The 18,241-nt window shown below is 39.4% G+C and overlaps 1 protein-coding gene across 2 annotated transcripts in view; it reads right to left on the reverse strand.

Annotated features, from left to right (window-relative positions):
* LOC100650835 overlaps positions 1-15,591 on the reverse strand; it is a 79,212-nt gene extending 63,621 nt beyond the window's left edge. For both annotated transcript variants that reach the window (XM_012314497.3, XM_003393508.4), the window contains exon 1: positions 15,202-15,591. The gene's annotated coding sequence lies outside the window, so the exon portion shown is untranslated. The remainder of the gene's footprint in view (positions 1-15,201) is intronic.
* Positions 15,592-18,241: the final 2,650 nt, after the last annotated feature.

Consider the following 18,241-nt stretch of genomic DNA (forward strand, 5'->3'; position numbering starts at 1 on the left):
TAATGTTCAACTCGGCGAGATATCCAATCGAATCGCCTCGCCACCGTTCGATTACCTATGGCTCGCTGTGTATTCCGTTCGAATGTCGACGACCGATCTGTTGCTCGCAACGAGGCAAGAAAAAAAGAAACCAAGTAGAAAAAAAACGCAATGGAGACTGTACACATGCCATAAAATTATAATGCGAAGTAAAATCGACCCTACTCCAGATTCCATAGCATTGCTGGCTGGTTATTTTTTATTATTTCGCTGCGAGTGACCGCGATTCATCGATAGCAATTAAATGTGGGCGGTGCTTGGATGCGATGGATTTTTTGATTTCTCGCACTCGCCGTCTTGGTAAAACGTGTTTGCCAACCTCCGGCACGCCTATGGAGAGCTTTTCTATCTTTACGGGCGAAAATAACGCCAGTCTCAGTCTTGATCGTCGAGACTCACGCACATTGTTGGAGGGTAACGCGTTTTCATCTTCAATAACATTCGATGAGACTGGTCGATTCCTTAGAACAAGCCCTGCGTACGTTTAGGATGATATGTAATTGATGACATGAATGATGACTAACGCCCGAGAATGTTTCGTCTGTTCGAGGAGTAGGTAATTCTAACGATTAATGAAATCGATAACAATATACTCGTTATTTGTCTAACTTTTTCACAATACGTTGTAATTACTTCTTACTTTATCTATGCTTTGCTCTATTTCTAGCTTATCTAAAAATAGTCCGCCTATTCCTGTTTCATAAATATACATATAACGATTAGAAGTATCAAAGAAAAGGTAAAAATTAATTCTCGATAACGATTCAGCTAACTGGTGTATCAAGAAGTATCACTTCTAAACGATAAACATAAAACGGTCACAAGAAATACTATGAGTGTATTCGAACAAGTTGCTCCTCAACTAACCGGACTACTCGTAAAGCAAATGTCACGCGACTAGAAATTAACCAATATATACACTGAGACGAGTGCCAACTAAAGATTCAGAAGATAGACATCCGGTAGCTTAACGTTCCAATCAAATATCATAACAGCACGCCAACGGGCTGAGTTTTACGCGACTTGATTCGTAAACGATCCAAGCGGTCCGAGTGATATCATATTATTCGGTGAATACAGTGTCAAGTTTAACTGATAAATATTACAAGCTTCTATCTCATTTTCTATTCATTGACAGAGATACTTTAAAAAAATGTCGTAAGCTTTCCCAAGGCTTACCCAACAACCTACGCACCGATCGATGTGATCGCGAAGCACTTTAAAAACTCGGGCATCTCGAAGGAGGAAACAAAAAACCGCTAACAACATCCCGGTTCTTTCCTCGACCGATCAAACTGTTTGTTCGCAAACTGTTGCGCCGATAAACTACGGTTTCGGAAATTCTACGATCGAGTTATTTGCTCGACGATCGATACAGGCGATTCTCCCAGTTCCAATTACATGCAATCGCGTAAAATCCGTAGCATTGCTTTGTAAATTCATGACGTATCTTCGTCAAGCCCTAGCACGGAGGAACCAAGAAAAATCGAGTAGAAAGCGGCACGGTTGAAACGTGTTTCCGGTGTTCGAAACATGCTACGAATCGAACGTGTGGAGCGTAACGCATCTGAACGACATCGCGCATTGATGCTCTTTCCAGCGGACGAAAATTATTGTGGGGACAACAACATGAATGTTGACGGGGACTTTAATACCACGACCATGGAATGCCGTAGAGTGTAGAGCGTACATCGTTGGAACAGCCAAGTAGTTTACCTCTGTCAGTGGCCGGCCGCGCATCCATTGCACACACGTCAGAGCGAGTGCACTCTCGCAAAAAAATTAGCGCACGTTCCACGATGGAAGCGGTGGCAGGGACGGTTATCATCAGCAGACCAGCAACTACTCCAAGTGACACGAGAAACTCCGTTAGATTCGCGACCAAATGAAAGTTTAGTCGAACCGCGCTCGCGTTCGCGTACTTCCTGCAACTTGCTACCACACGGCTCGCGCTCTAGCAAGAAAATCGGTGGACATGCCATTCGATGTCAGGGTTGGAATTTGACGTCGGAAAGGATCTAGTACATTGGAACGTCGGAAAATATCTAGTACATTGGAACGTAGGAAATTTAATGGCAGATACTGTTATGAAGAATGCTCTGGATGAGATTACGGATCGTCTTATGGCGAATGTCGTTCGACTGTATGTTTTTATAGAGTCTCTGATGTAGGTTTAATCGATATAAGTGATTTCATCATTATGGGAGATTAGCTTATTAGTGTCACATATCTAGAAAGGAAGGGCGAAGGAGCCCTTAAAACACTTACGTACTTCAAAATAAAGTTACACTCGGACATGATATAATAGAAATAATTTCATAAAGAACAACAAGGTTGCTAGCTGTGTTTAACTTAAACAATCAATGGCCCTATTATCTTGCATCACGCAGTTGATACTTGAAATGAAACTTCGTAATTAAAATTTACTGTTATTGTTGATTTTACACGATATACGAGAGTGCTTAAATATATTTACTCCATTTTAGTTGCGATAAAAGCACTTTACGAAGCTTCGGCACGATATAACTCATAAAGAGCAGAGGACTAAAGTTTGGAAAGCCTCGTTGAATTTTCTACCGAAAATGAGTATGTAAATTAACTGAATTTCTCACAGTACGAAAACTAATTTTTCTCTATCAATTTCATGTGTAGTTCTTATTTGAAATAACAATATTTCACACTAAAAAAGGCAGGGAGAAATTTCCAAGATAACAAACATATGCAAAACGAAAAGCTCTCCCTAACCAAGAAACCTCTTTAACGTACCAAAAATCATTTCTCCATCCTAACTCAAGTAAGAATCTGCACGTAAGCTCGTAAAACTACTTATACGTATCCCTTAACTCGTTACGGACTCGGCTTAAATATAGCGACCGCCTTCGGAGCAAGATCCCACGATCGATAAACATTCTTACTAATAACGCATTATGTAAATCCATTAAGGACATCCGATTGGTAGTTGCCTTTGATTCGCCAATATACCCGTTGTAAGATATAAATAAGACCGAACACCTCTTGTTAAACGCCTACATTTTTCGAAAAAATTCGAGCAACAAAAAACTGTTAAAAATTTTAGAGACTGAATTGTGATAGGAAAATCGCGAGAATACTAGGAAAGAAGAAATATGGAGGAAGCCAGTTGCGAGGAAACATCGAACTACGAATGGGAGCAACGAACGATAAACTGTTCCGGGAGCACAGATGGATCCGCTGCGTTGCGTTGAAGGAATCGAGCGTGGATCGATCCATCGATCCTTTTCTTCTCTGTCACAAATTCAACGTAGTTGCATAGCAAACGGCGAATGATTCATTCGCAATGTCTGGCGAACGTGAAATCTCACCGTGAACCAGGTACTCGGGCCATATAATTACGCCGAGTAGTTAGCCTTCAGTGACCACGCGCTTGCGTTTAGAACATCCTATGTGTTTGACGAAGTGACGAAACGTGATTTACGATTTGTGCACGATGCAAATAGCGTATGTTAGTGTGAATATCTTTCCTTTTCGTTCCTTTAACATTTCCTAATGAAAATGGCAATATCGTATCGTATGCTTGGTACTGGATAGTTCGAATAATAAAGTTTACTTTCCAAACTACTCGCGAGTAAGATTTGAAAGTATGATCGTAAAACTTGTAATTAATTAAAAACAACTGCACAGATTTCCTGAATTTTCTGCAAGTTCGTAAAATCTTCTCGGTAATTAAAAATATCTTCGGACTTTCACTTCTCTGAACACTTGGATGGTGTATAATGTATCGCACGGTTTTATCGATCAATAACGTTCGTCGTTTTCGCGAGAGGCGCGCGTCTCTCTAAACGTACGAAGCTTTGAAATGTTATACAAAACCAACCTGCGTGTACCATTGAAACTAAACATTCTTGGTTATAAATTTTACGTAGCTGTAATAGATTCATTAATAGCTATTTATCTATCGTATTTAGATATACGCCAACTTTTTCTCCATTTGTTTGACTTCTTCGTGCTTTCCAACTTGTTATTTCTAATTACCAGTAGCCACTGCTTCTTTCTGAAGAGTTTACTATTACAGACCAAGATATTACGTTTCAATTGCGATTATTGATTATTAGGCTTGAATCTAAACTCTATTTATAGAGTATTACGTATTCCTAAATTACATATATAATTCGTGAAATTGTACGATATACGGATACATATCCAGAAAAAACGATTCGTCTCATAAAAAATCTAGTTTTGTATGAAATTCATTCGATAGAGCGAAACATGAAATCACTGTGGCGTGAAATTATATGCAAATTGAAGCGTGAAAGACAACACGTTTTCAAGTTGAACGTTCGACGCTTTACAAACGATCAGTCTAGATCGAAGCAGCAGACATTACATAGGTACCTATATCTAGGATTCGCGAAGACGTGAACGAGGTACCGCGGAGCGGAAGCGTCGGCGGATGCATCAACGGAAACATGCGTCGACTTTCTAACTACATATTCACCGTAAGAAACGCAGTAAATCTTACATGAATACCAAAGATTAAAAAGAAATTATTCCAGTGCACGTTTCCATGCAACATGTTGAAACAGCTTCCGAAAGGACATTTTGACTCTACGTAAGATTTAGTAACTTGGCTGCAGACTTTTGATCTCTGCGATAACTGGAAAACGCTTTTGGAATAAATAATGTGACGTTATGGAAGCTACCTTTTAGTTTCGTTGTTCCCAGATACGAAACCTAGGTGCTACTTTCCTTATGTTATTTCGTCTTATCGAAAATATTAAAAATCCGTTCGTCAAACTTTTGGCCTTTCTAAACCAAAATGAGATAAAATCATCGAAAGACATTAATTTATTTACGCGCAACGCGTCGCCATAAACCATCCTTAGAGCCAGATTACTAGATAATCTTCCCCATTTGTGGTGGAGCTTCACGCACAAAGAGTTAAATATTCCCACGCGTCGTTGCCGTGTTCTCGCTCGCTCACCGAGCATCAATGCTACTGAAATACCGCGTATCTGAGATGCTGGACGTGCACGGCACGACAGAATATCGATCGTACGCGAACCAGCTAAGTAGAGAGAACGAGAAAGCGAAATGAAAAGAGGGATGAAACGACAGGCACACGCGGCTAAACGGAATAGAGATATTTATTGGCATAGCCGGCGTCGCCTGTATAGGGCCAACTTACATCTCAAGTCACACGCATGAAGATAAGTTGTCAAAGAAGAAATACACGTGGGACTGATAGATCTCGCAGGGGGCTCTGTTAGAAGCGAGAGCCCATTAGTAAATTCGCTAACGGTCTACGTCAACAACGGAAACTGGCATTGATTTGTGTTTTGACGCAAATTATCAGACTGCAAACTTCACACAGATTTAACAAAACGTATCTATTAATTCCGGCAATTCTCATAGCCAGATACTGCCACGGAACTGTTATTTAAGCAAGAGTTATGCGCACGCTATTGACTCCATTCGATGCTCCGATCATTTGCGACAAACTAATTACTCTCCCGCTATCGTCGCATTTTTGGTACTTTATCAATTTTTTATATGATGTGAATCGTGTCCCAATCAGTCAAAATTAGACCACGCTTCCCAGCAAATATATTACGCGTCTTGTATCGTGAAGTAAAAATAGTTTATTAGAGTATCGTGTCTTTTCAGAGTATAGCGCTAATAAATTTTCCTCTTACAAATACTCGTTTCCAAGGAATAATCGTAATCCAATACATGATATAAAACAAATCTCAGACAAAAAAATACAGTAGTTAATACATTTATAAGCTTTTCGTTCAACATTTTATCGCTATGATTCAACAAACAGGTACAATTGTATGTTATAGTATCTTCTCGCATTAAAATGCGAGATTTTATTACTATTCAGGTTTGCAGAAATCAACAAGTTCAACCTCAACCCTCTTCAGCTTTAACGGTCAGTTAACTACTGTGTGTCTCAATATCAACTTTATCTTTGTAAAGTACACTTAGCTTCTCTAATCGTTAATCGATCGATGATTAAAGAACTAAGAATATGTCTAATTATTATCTCCGTTCCTAAAAATTTTAACATCATCGTAAATTTCGTCGACGTACATTACTGAACGACCTGAACATCAGTAAATTCAGTATCATAAAAAATCTGCACCCGACCCGACGATAATCCCAATCCAATCCATCCAATATACTCACGGTGAAAGCGATCTATGGAGAGTTTCTCGCAAACAAAGCAAAGCGTCGTTCTACAGGCTCCATCGAGCGTCAACATTAATAACTTCATCAGAAGAGTAAAAAAGAATAAAAAGAGCGGAGAAGGCTCGCGGGGCTCGGTGAACGGAATTCATTCTGGAGCGTCGTAAAAGTGGACAAAAAGGATCGGGCTGGTCGTGATCGTCCATTTTCGGTCACGTCGATCGGGACAATGGTAGGAGAGAGAAAGGGGACCACGGTTGAACACGGGACAGAAGGAGCACATTATGGTATGCAGCTATGCAGTCAGGCACGTTATATGATTATTTTGCGCGGCCACGGCAAGGCCACCCTATGGCGAGGTGACAGGATCTCTCCCGCGCGCGATCTCGTCTAACCCGTCGTCGTCTCCTGGATCAGGAACCTTGAGGAATTCCCAAACCGGGATCCGTTTAAAGAACCAAACCGAACCGGTGCCCCCGTCAAAAAGGTATAAAACGACGAAAATGTGTCGCACAAAAGATCCCCAAACGGGTCAACCTGGGTCAACCGATGCGATTTGGTTTATGGCACGAGCGAGAACCTCTTCTCTTGCATTATTGTATTTTCGTCGGTGATTTTTTTACGATAGGAATGACTGCGTTCCTGTTTCCCTTTTTTCGTTCTTTTTTTTTTTTTTTCTTGCCTTCCTACCACTGAGTGTCCTTCACCCTTTAATCCTTCCTCTCGCAAAAGCCAACTTCGAAATATCGCACTTTTTTCGCTTGTAACGAGAAACCTCCTCGTGTATCGTTCGCTTAAGTTTACCGTCTTCTGTAAAAGATCATCGAAGGAAGCTTTGATTTCATGAGTCGTATATAGTTAATATATAGTTAGTACTATTGCTCGAAGGAGAATAATACTGGTAGGATTTGACGAGTGCGAGAAAAGCGCACTTGTGAACGCTTCGACCAAGCTCGGAAGAGTTGGCTAATTCAGTGGAATGGTATGTTTTTCGATAAATATTCTGAATTGCTGAATGAGTTTGCGCTGCAATTGACCCGCGATATGCCTCAAGTGCTCTCGATATTTAGTTGGAAGTTTGAATAGACTCACGTCAGCGGAATTACTGGCGGGTACTCTGTTGTCAAATCTTTCGATATCCGTTTTAGTAAACGTTTGTACACTTGCGTATTTCTAGCGTTGCAATCGTTGCTATAACCTTTGTTCAAAACGAGACAAACAATGAAATCCAGTATTCGCGTGTCGAGACGTGTGTGAACAGAATGACGTTGCATATATTCCAATTATCGTACGAATTTTTAATGTATTGGTTACTCTAAACTTTCATCGTTTAACTTTATTCCTTTCACCACGTCTATTGTGTTAACGTCGGTACGTTTACACGAAATATTACCATAGATGAATAAGTAAACGACTAAAAACGTACGTAAATCTCCGGACGATTATAGTCATCTGTAATGGTCAAAGGATCGAATACCAAAATCGCACTTCACAGACCGAGAAGAAGTGTTTTACGCAGCTGGGGAAAATGGTATCGCGAACAACGCTAGTTTCCGTTCTCCTATCTAGAAACCAGTGTCGAGCGGGGATTTCTCGAAACCGTTGATTGGAGCGATTCACCAGGCGTGGCGTTAAGTATCCGTTTACAGGTGTGCTTAGACGAATTATACATCGAACGTTTCGTTCAGAGAATTGGACGAAACACCGTGATTAGTATTCGATCGTCGGTAACGGCGTGTTCGCGTTACGTAAAGCCGATCACGGAGCGCATACCAAAGCATAATTATTAACACAATGGCTGCATTGTTGACGATGGGGTCATAGTTTAATTGCGATATAATTGCAACCAACGCAGGATGTAATGACGCGCATGAAATTCATTAACGTTTGTTCCGCAGATGCCGCTCTGTTCTTCTCTCTTCCCAATGCCCTCTCATCTCTTGCTCCGTCTCTCCTTCTTCTACTTTTACCCCGTTTCTCTAATGTTTGCGCGTTATTATTAGTTTCGAGCAATTCTCGATGCGGCGAGGGGTGATCGCGGTTCATCGACCACCGGGCAAAAACTGGCCACGCTCCGCAAATGGGAACATACGTACTTACTCCTGCGCGTACGTCACTCAATTATTATCATTGATCAGCTACGCAAGATCTAAGCCCGATGCGAAACTCGCCGTGAGCGCGAGTAAATAAAGCTATGAAATCGCAACGACGCGTCTGCACGGGTCTTGCAATTAGAAATATAAAGCTACCAAATCGCATAGCCTCGTATCACAGCTATGAAATCGAGATCGAATCTACTACGTTGTATCGCAAACGTAACGTGAACGAGCGAGCGAGTGCGTAGAGGAGCACGTATTTCACAAAGGCTCGTTCGAACAAAAGGTCGTAATTTTGCGGGAAACGAAAGCGCGCGATTAATGTCGCAGAGAGATCGGTTATCGACATAAGTGACATACCTAAGTACTTCGAAGTTAATTAATTAATCGACGTTTCTCCGCGTCTATATTCCGGCTAATTTACAAATCGAATACACGAAAAACTATGTTCTTTAACTAAGTGCGTTTAACATCGCCGACAAGAAGAGCAGTTTAACCCAGAGAAAGATTGAAAAACTGGTCACACATGACGAAATTCTTCGAAAGCGAACGGAGAATTAAGATTTCACGCTCGTTCGGATCTAATTAGCGTTATTCGCACGATACAAGAGGCTGTTTTTTGTCGCGTAGCCTGTGCGGATACGAGGACGTTCGCGAGAGCGAGAAGAACACGATATTAAGAGCAAAAATAATCGAAGCAAAAAATAATCGCAACATAGCAAAACCTTGAAAAATTAAAAACCCTTAAACAACCAATTTAAGTTTTTATTAACGATTTAAATCGTATATTTAGTGCTATATTTAAAGGAAATACAGAAATAGCTATGAAGATACGATTTTTAAGCCGCGGGATTATTCACGTATGCATAAATAACAAAAAATAGATGGTGAGTCATGGAATGTTTAAATCTTGTTCTTTTAAAAATAGTACGTCGTACAAGAAAAGTTTTCCTCGGGCTCTCTTTAATTTTCACTTTTGCTTTTTCTTGAGAAATCGTCACATTCCTGTTATATTTGCGCAAATTACGCGGCAAATTACGCAGACAAAAGTACTTACCGTGACTATTTAACACGAGTACGAAATTTAAGTATGGCTAAGTGACGCATGTATGCGAGGGTGAGCGTCCTCAAGAGCGTGCAGTGAATGATGAAAGAACTAATACTAGATAACCACGGCACTTTCAGAGAATTCAGCGAAAAAAGGAACATCTCGAAAATTCGTAGCAAAGTAGCATTCGATTATAGAAGGTGAATAGTATAAAAAGGTTAAGAAAACAATTAAGTAAATAATTGTCAATTAATACACAAGTCCTCCGTATGGCTTGGAGGAGCTAAAAAGTTATTAAATAAATTGACAATTTTTACGTGACAAAAGAAATGAAACTGTGTAACTTCGATTCCAAATTTATCTCACCGAAAAACAAAAATTTCCCTGATCGTTAACGCGCAATAGAATATCGGTACAGGCGTAGACAATCTAATTTCATCGAAGTGTGATAGCATTTAGATGTTGCGATAGACCTTAGACGAGAGAAGACAGTGTCATCCATGGATTAAACGATACGTAGTCTTGCTCATCGACAGGCTATAAACGCTGTCAATATATTTCGAGACGCGGGAGCGTGTTGAGCAGGTTTCCATGGCCCGTTGTGAATCGGTAAGAAACTCATCGGACCGTATGAAGTCCTGGCTCGCATGATAGATGCCCACCAGCGATTTCCTTGCGAGCCGGGATCAAAGAAATTTATGTGTTTCGCAAGCTTCTTTACTTTCTCTCCGCTCTCGACAAACAGTTCTTAGCAAGTTAGACGCGCGGCATCGCTAATTGCCTTCGGACCGAAGCCCCGATCTTCAGCTAACTGGCGAATTAATTACGGGCGATAAACGCTGGTTCATCGGCAGGTTCGCGCGTACGAGCACTCTGAATCGAGATCGTAATCGAAATCGATGGGGCAGAGTTTCTATTGCGATGCGTGTTCGTACGATGGATTTTCTACCAACCTTGCTACTATACAGGTAGAATATATCGCTACTATGGTTAGGCGAAGAGTATGATACACGTTAAACGAGACAGAAATTCTTGACTCAAGTTCGATTATTAAGGAAATGTGACTACGCGATTGTGCAGGCAAGCGGAAGTCATGGAACTTGAACCCGTATGCTTTCAGTAGGATTGCGAATCCTTTCCTTTCTCGAAAGAGAGATTTGCATTGATAAAATAATATAAATAATTATGAAGGAGGAGGTATAAAAAATTCTATTTCGAGTTCGTTTATGTATGCCCTAAAATCTAAATATTCAGAGCCCAATTAGTTATAACAATGTCTTGTACTTCCATCAAGATGTAATTTTATAAAAATTTTAAAAAGTGCTAATATCGTCTGCTCTAATAAAATAGAAAATGAAGAAAACAATGAGATTCACCAATCGAACGTGAGAATCGAAATCAAATATGTATTAATAATCTCTTCTTACGTAATTATTAAAAATAAGCACGGAAGCTATACGTTCGTAATTCCTCCTTTTTAATAATTTTTTACTCGAAAGAAATTCTCTGAATAGGAATTGCGCGAGGCAATTTTCATTAGTTTCATTGACGACATTCATTTGTTACCACACACGGTAGGTGTGCTGATTAAATTTCATCGATGCTGAGAGATTTCGTAAAACGCGAGAGTCTTTTCTTGGGAACTCTGTTTACGAGTATTTCTGACGAAACGAATAGTAAAACATTGGCTTCCGTATTTTTATCACGGACTCGCAAAAGCACGTGGGGAGCTATTTGTCGAAATTTATACAAATGAAAATTTCTGTTTAGCGAACTGGAAGGAAAGTATGCCAATGCGAGAGACACGGACTCATAACACGTACCGTGTGCATATTCAATTAATTTTCTAGTTAAATCCGTGTCATCCGAGTGTGTAAATAAAACATTGCTTCGAGAAGATAACTTTCATTCCGCCTCATTACTCTCGATGTTGTCTATTATTACGTTCGATGAGGTTCTACTTTCCTCGTGTTAATATTTATCCTTTTATTCATTACGATTTCTATATTCGTAATATTTTTTTGACAGAGTCGTGTTTCGCTCCATTTTTATCACGCGAAATTATAGGTTCGACACCTCGCTTTATCCGTACTACTTTCTCGTTTACTTCACTTTTGACCTGTTTATCTTTTTATTCGATTTTCGATATATATAATTAGCATAAGCGTTTTCCCTCATATAGAATGAAACGCTTTTCGGTAGAAGGAAGCTCACTTTGTTTATGATCAGGAAGAAGACTTGTCAAAGATGTTTGTAACGGAAAGAAAAGTATCAGGTCTTGCAATTTTAAACTTTCGTTCTATCATAAATCAGATTGTTTATATGTATTGAAATCGTAAATTTAGGTAACCTGGATATAATTTTTTTTCAATAGCAGGTTCATATGACGCAAGTTAATAAATTTATGTCAAATTTCTAATCTTACTTGCATGGGAACATGTGTAAGTGATACTATTTGAAATTGTGTTAACGACCTCATTATTCCAAGAAAAGCTAATAATCAGAAGAAATTATCTGTTTGCTTTACTCGTCTAATGAAACCGTACATACCATTCTTGGCCTGAAATACCTTAAAACTAAGACGACTGTAATGTAATGATCTCTGGTCTAATGTTTGATTTGGTTGCTTGTTATAGAGAAAATTAAACAATAACTTTATCAAATAGTACAATTGTAATCAAGTTCCTTTATCAACTAAAAGTATTCTTTTTTAATCGTTCGATAAATTAATTCGATAAAATGGTCTTTACATTTCATGATAAATAATATGACGTTCAAAAAGTACTATTCATTATTCCTTAACTCCAAATTGTATACCTTTTGCCAAGCTTTATTCCAAGCTAACGTTATTCTTGCACTCAGAAACACTCCGTATACGCACATCAAGACTTACTCGATTACGCAACGAGGCAGCAAATGAAAGTAATCTCCTTACAACCACGATACACAAACCAAACGAGATTCGGGTCTCCGTTTGAACAAAGACAAACATCACGAGGCGTAAATCATTGAAATGATATCGCACCGCCTTAATCGCCACTCCGTAAACATTTCGGCATGTTTCGTGTGATTTTAGAGCTCTACGGGATGAAGATGAAAAGGCAATAAAAGGTGACGACAACCTACCCAGATACGGAAACACGGCAATTCCGCGCACCGGCCGTGGAAATATTTGGAAAGCGAACGAAACCATTTAACTCCCTTTGAAATATGGCGTCAAACGATTATAAACGGTTGCGATTACGTATGGCGTGTGACCGTGTCATCACAGGAAAGGTACTGAAATTACCCTGTCGCGACGTACCCATAGTAATTCTGATACTACGAAGCACGTTAACAATGACCATCTTGTCCAATCAACAACTCTTAGAAATTGCTTCGAATGTGTAGCTAAACTCAATCGCGTATCATCTACCACGTGTTCAAAGAACTTGAATTTTAGGTGAATTCACGTTTTATAAGTCTGCTTAGATTTTCTTTTCTCTGCACGGATTTTGGTTTGCTTACATATATCTGGTTTACTGTTATGACGATTTTCGTTTTTGTGATTGAATTTTTATGTGACAGAAACCATCTTTTGGATATGGTCGCGACTTAACATCCAATGTACTATAATAAAGTATAAATTGATCGACTTCGTTTTCGAATTTGTTCAGTATTTGTCTTATAATATTATAATGCCTTAAAATAAAATCTCATCAATTATACACATTGCAAGGTGGGACTTCGCGTATAATCAAGAGTTCCTCGATCTTCGTTCATCGATGGAAAAGTAAAGTTGTTTAATTTAAGAAAAGAATTCGTTCGACGTATGGTCGAAGTAATTCTTAAGAAACGACCGCTTTTATACTTTAATTGGACCGGAGAAAGGACGACGAATATGGAAATACGTGAAGACTGTCGTTTTCAAATGTGCTTCGAGATCTTAATGTGGAGCAACTGTCAAGATAAGGAAAAGTGAATCGACCGCTTTCATGGTTGTTTATATTCTGCTTGGGGTTGTGGATTAAACTGACGACCCAATTAGTTCGATTCAGCCACACGTTCGGTATTTGTACAAAATTTCCATTGAGAAAATATTCGTAACGATCGACCCTCCGAATGTTTCTACGTTAATACCGTTAAAGGTCACGTTACAGGTCGGGAGAGCAAACAAAATTTTACTTTCTGATCGACGGATATAATTAAATCCAAGTTCAAAATTGGGGTACATTGAATATTTATTGCGTAAAAAAATTGTTCCATTCTTGTTTCATAAAAAGTAATAATTTTCCTAAAGTAGTATGCTAAGATTTAAGAAATAAGTGGTGCTAACACCCAAATTAAACTTTAGGTCCTCGAGTCTTGGAAATCGAAAATATTGCAAGCATTTTGAAACATAAATCATGCATATCGATATTCGAGATAAATAAAGTAGCCAAATTTCGATGACACTAATGTTTAAAATTTAAACTCTAAATAAAAATTTGTCGCTGCATGGTAATTCATTAATTCCTGCTTAAATGAATATACGTGGAGCAGTGAGATTTTACAAAGAAACTTGCATAAATAGACATTCCTTTGAGAAAAAAAAATGCGAATTCATATTTATATGGACGATATCTCAACTTGCAAAACATAAATCCTTGATATATTGATTTCAAAACTACACATACAGGCGTAAAAACAGATTCCAATGAATATTTAATACAAAGAAGATTCGCCTTCTCCAAACTTTCTTAAATTTAAAATAACAAGAGATATACATCTATCACCGACAAAAATCATTGAGACACCAGCGTATATGAGACGAGAAACCATAGGATTTTCGACTCGAAGGCCGCCAGCGTCTAAATACAAGACCTATCTTCCTTACAAACCTAGATCTTTGTAAATCAAAACCATCAGAGGAGGTGGTTTTCAGGTGTACTCGCGATCTTCCCACTTCTTGCGGTCCATTCGTTCCATTAACGGATAACGCGCTTTTGATTTCTCAGGCTCTCCGGGTTTCTTAGCCCTTCATCCTACCACCTCGTGTACACACGCACCCAGCACGCTTATCCACGGGCATACGGGACAATAGCGGTACCAAAGTCGTTTTATTGTCGCGCATTTATTGTCCATCGCGTATCGCGGCTCGTAAACATTGTCCCGCTGCTGAAAGCATGCTCCGTGGGCAGATTTCGTAATCGTTTTAGAGGTTACACCGGAGGGTTAGCCTTTCAGTCGCAAACACCGTTGCTTTCCTCCTCGTCATCGTCGTCGATGCGACGCATTGCGGACATTGCAGACCAAGGAACGCTTCAACGCAACGATGAACAGAGTACCTTCGATATAAGACTCTGATCAATGTGAACGATATACGCCCAATATTTTTCCCGGTTGTTAGATATTAGCGATACGATGGGAATTTTATTCCCTAGACCATGTTCTTCAAGGGAGAAATTCATCATCGTAATCCCGAAGTGTTACGATAAATTGGATAAACACTGAATTTACAGGACATAATTATAAGATTCGGTCTAATCAAAGATTACAGTTAACATGACACTTGGTGTCATGTGTTTATCAAGAGTGAAATTGCGACAATGTCCATAACGTCTGAAGTTCTCGAGAATCATATAATATAATAGCAGTTAAGGGTTAAAATGTCGCTTTTGCCGCGTCTTTGTAATTGTAGCTACCAAAACTGAGAAACCAGTTATTTATAGCGCAACATGTTTTGGATACAGGCTGTAATATCAAGACAGAAATGAAACGAATCGCAAGGACAATTATCGAGGTACGTTAAACCGCGCCGAGAGGTGTAATCGCGACACAGCTACCACTTAACCTTAATCAACAAATTCTCACGAGAAATTCGTTACTCACCGGTGGAGTACAAACACGAATAGAGGTTAGTTGCGGACCATGCTACTGCTCGATCGACGCGTATACGTGTGACGATTCACAGGGTGTAGAGGAGGAGTTGGCAGGGTAGTAGAATCGGTCTCCCAGGACGACGATGATTTTTAGTCTTTTTTTTCCGAAAGGCACAAGTGTCACTACACCGAGGCACGACTCACAGGAGCGGAGAGCAGACGTGTGATAAATCGCGTGGCAATGGTTCGCGTCCCGACCTTGCTTGTTCACGATGTGTCAACGAATCGAAAAGAAAACACCGGGAATTTCGAGGAGTGGATGTGAACGTGAGCTTCGATCGATGTCCGTGCGCAGACTGCCCGCACCTCGGTGCTGCCGGGCGTTCGTCATGTCGCGGTCTCTGTCGCGGTCTCTGTCGGACTCTGTTACTCTCGCTTGGCCTCTCGCTCGGTTCGATCTCCCTCCCCACTAACGTCAGTTGTATCGTCTCGTTCACCGAACGCGGGACGCGCGCGCTTCCCCTTCGAAATAACGCTCAGACAGTTTCACCGTTCCTTCTTTCGTTCGTTCGTTCGTTCGTTCGATACCGCGTCCGAACATCGAATATTTTCCTCCATTTTCCATAAATTCACACGGTACACCGTGATTCGCGCGAGCTTTTCCATTTATAGTGGCTGGTAGGACGGTGCGTGCGCACCTGATTCGGTGTACCGCTCGACGCGCCGCGATTCCAAGCACGAGTTTCAAGAGGCGGGCTTTCCGGTCAACACCGTTCAATAATTGGAGAAATGCGATCGTTTTAAAATTAATCATTTGATTTCGACTCCGATCTAACGATTCGCCCAAATAATGAAAAAAGTGGTTCTTTAGAAATCTTTTATTGTTTATGTGTTTATATTTATGCATATTATATAATGCTTATATTTATTGGCAGTTTCGAATAACGGCTTCTGTCTTATACGAGGTTTAAAAAAGCAACAACGGAATCGATTATTTTACAGACAAATATTCAGTTTCAATTATTTGTAATATACTCTTATATTAGTATATAATTTCTAGTTTTTATCGAAATACGTTTAACTATCTTATTTTAGTCCATCTGACACGTATTATCAGCGTTCCCTTATTAGTATGCATTCACGTTGCAATCTATAATAACTCATATTCGGTTTCCTCTCGACAACTGAATCTTGCTGTATACAAATCATATGCATTATGTCAGCTACATTCGGCCATAATTTATGCTACCGTGCGTAACAAATAAGTTACCTGTATTTTACATATTCGTCCCTAGTACATTAATAAGAATACACAGACGCGAATGATTGTTTTTCTTTCATCATCTATTTATTCAGCTTTTCATATTGCTTCTTCATAAGAACTCTTTAAAAGTTCTACGTTTTGAAAAAATTATATCTTCGCATGATCATATTAGAAATGTTACGTTTGTTATCAAGCATCAAATAATTATGTTCCATCGAAAATAATTTGTACATGTTTATAATTTTAGAACTACGAGCAATTTTCTACTAATAGATTGACCTTGCTTCATTTCTTATGTCGTGGCCTTATCGACTTGTTAAAGGCCGATAAACCTATTGGCCATATGTTCTAACCTTATGTTCGACCTATAAACTTTCTGTAACTTTTCTCAAACCAACTAAATGTTAAATACACGTCTCATATCGATAAATACACGTTATTCGTATTGATTCGATATTTTAAACATTTCTAATTTTTAATTATTGCACGCAAGAATCAGTCCTCTTAAGTAATTAATAATTCTACTTATCCAGCATAATTTTTGCGATTAAATATGCAAATGTTCATATCTAAGAATACTAGTACATATTTAAACAATCAATTCGAACTCTCGCAATGTTAAACCCATTTTACCTGTTCATTTTTGCTCGTATCGATGAGATCAAGAGGAAAGAAAAGATAGAGGATACATACATACATAACTACAACACTTGTTGGTTAATAATGATTTCAACTGTTGAAACAATCTCGTCACGATTATCCAATAAACGACCGAAACCGCGAGTAAGTGTTGCCTAATTTCTGCCCCCCCCCCTTCTTACGATTCCGAAAAGACAAAAAACATTAGCAAAGCTATACGTTACCATACGTCTATAACGAACGTCATTTACCGCTTCCAAGCTAATATTCCAAGCAATTGTTTAACGCATACCCTGAGCCGCCTCCAACATGGCACTGGGCATCAACGCCAACTTAATGTCACGTGTTTACCCATTCCAGAGTGCACTTATGATCTCGTTAATTGGCCTGCGATGCGCATTCATTAATTAATGACGACGCCTCCCACCCAGTTTCCATAATCGCTAGGCTGTTGTCCCGATTCGACCCTCTCGACCCTCATTCGCTGGCAATCAACGAATAAAAGCTTTCCTCGCCGCGAATCCGCGTGTTATCGCGATCCCCTTATCTGGCACGTATCGCCGCGTTGTCTGACGCGGATAAAAGACTGGATGAATCAGAAATCGGTGAAAGCATTGTGCCAAAGGTAGATCGTCGATCCAGGAAGCACCAGGTAATAGGATATTTCCAGGAATCGATGCGACCCCATTTCGCCTTTTTATGGATTCGAATACGTCCTGTAACCCAGATGGAGCTGCGATTTCCGTCACTGTCTAGCGATCGAAATCTTTGAATACTTTTAAATACAAAGCGCAACTTTGAATACTTACTCCTGGAACTTGTCATTCTTTGTCGCAAGTTAATTTTTGTAGAAAATTGGGAAAATAACGTTCATCGTGAGAGAAAATAAAGTAGTTTATTTTATGAATATAAAATATAAAATATAAATAGAAAATATGATGACAAAAAATAATCAAAGAAAATTTCTTGAAATCTTACTTGTTATCCCAATTTCACCAAACACAATTTTCGTAATTACTCCGGATAGGAATGATAATTACACACGCCGATGTCTCCATCCCAATACAGTAATAAAAAAAAAACCGAACAGAGCTGCTTGCCACGAGCGTACACCTGCCACAATGCTCGGTGCGATCAATTACACGCT

This window comes from Bombus terrestris, chromosome 2 (assembly GCF_910591885.1).
Source record: "Bombus terrestris chromosome 2, iyBomTerr1.2, whole genome shotgun sequence".
Classification (NCBI taxonomy): domain Eukaryota; kingdom Metazoa; phylum Arthropoda; class Insecta; order Hymenoptera; family Apidae; genus Bombus; species Bombus terrestris.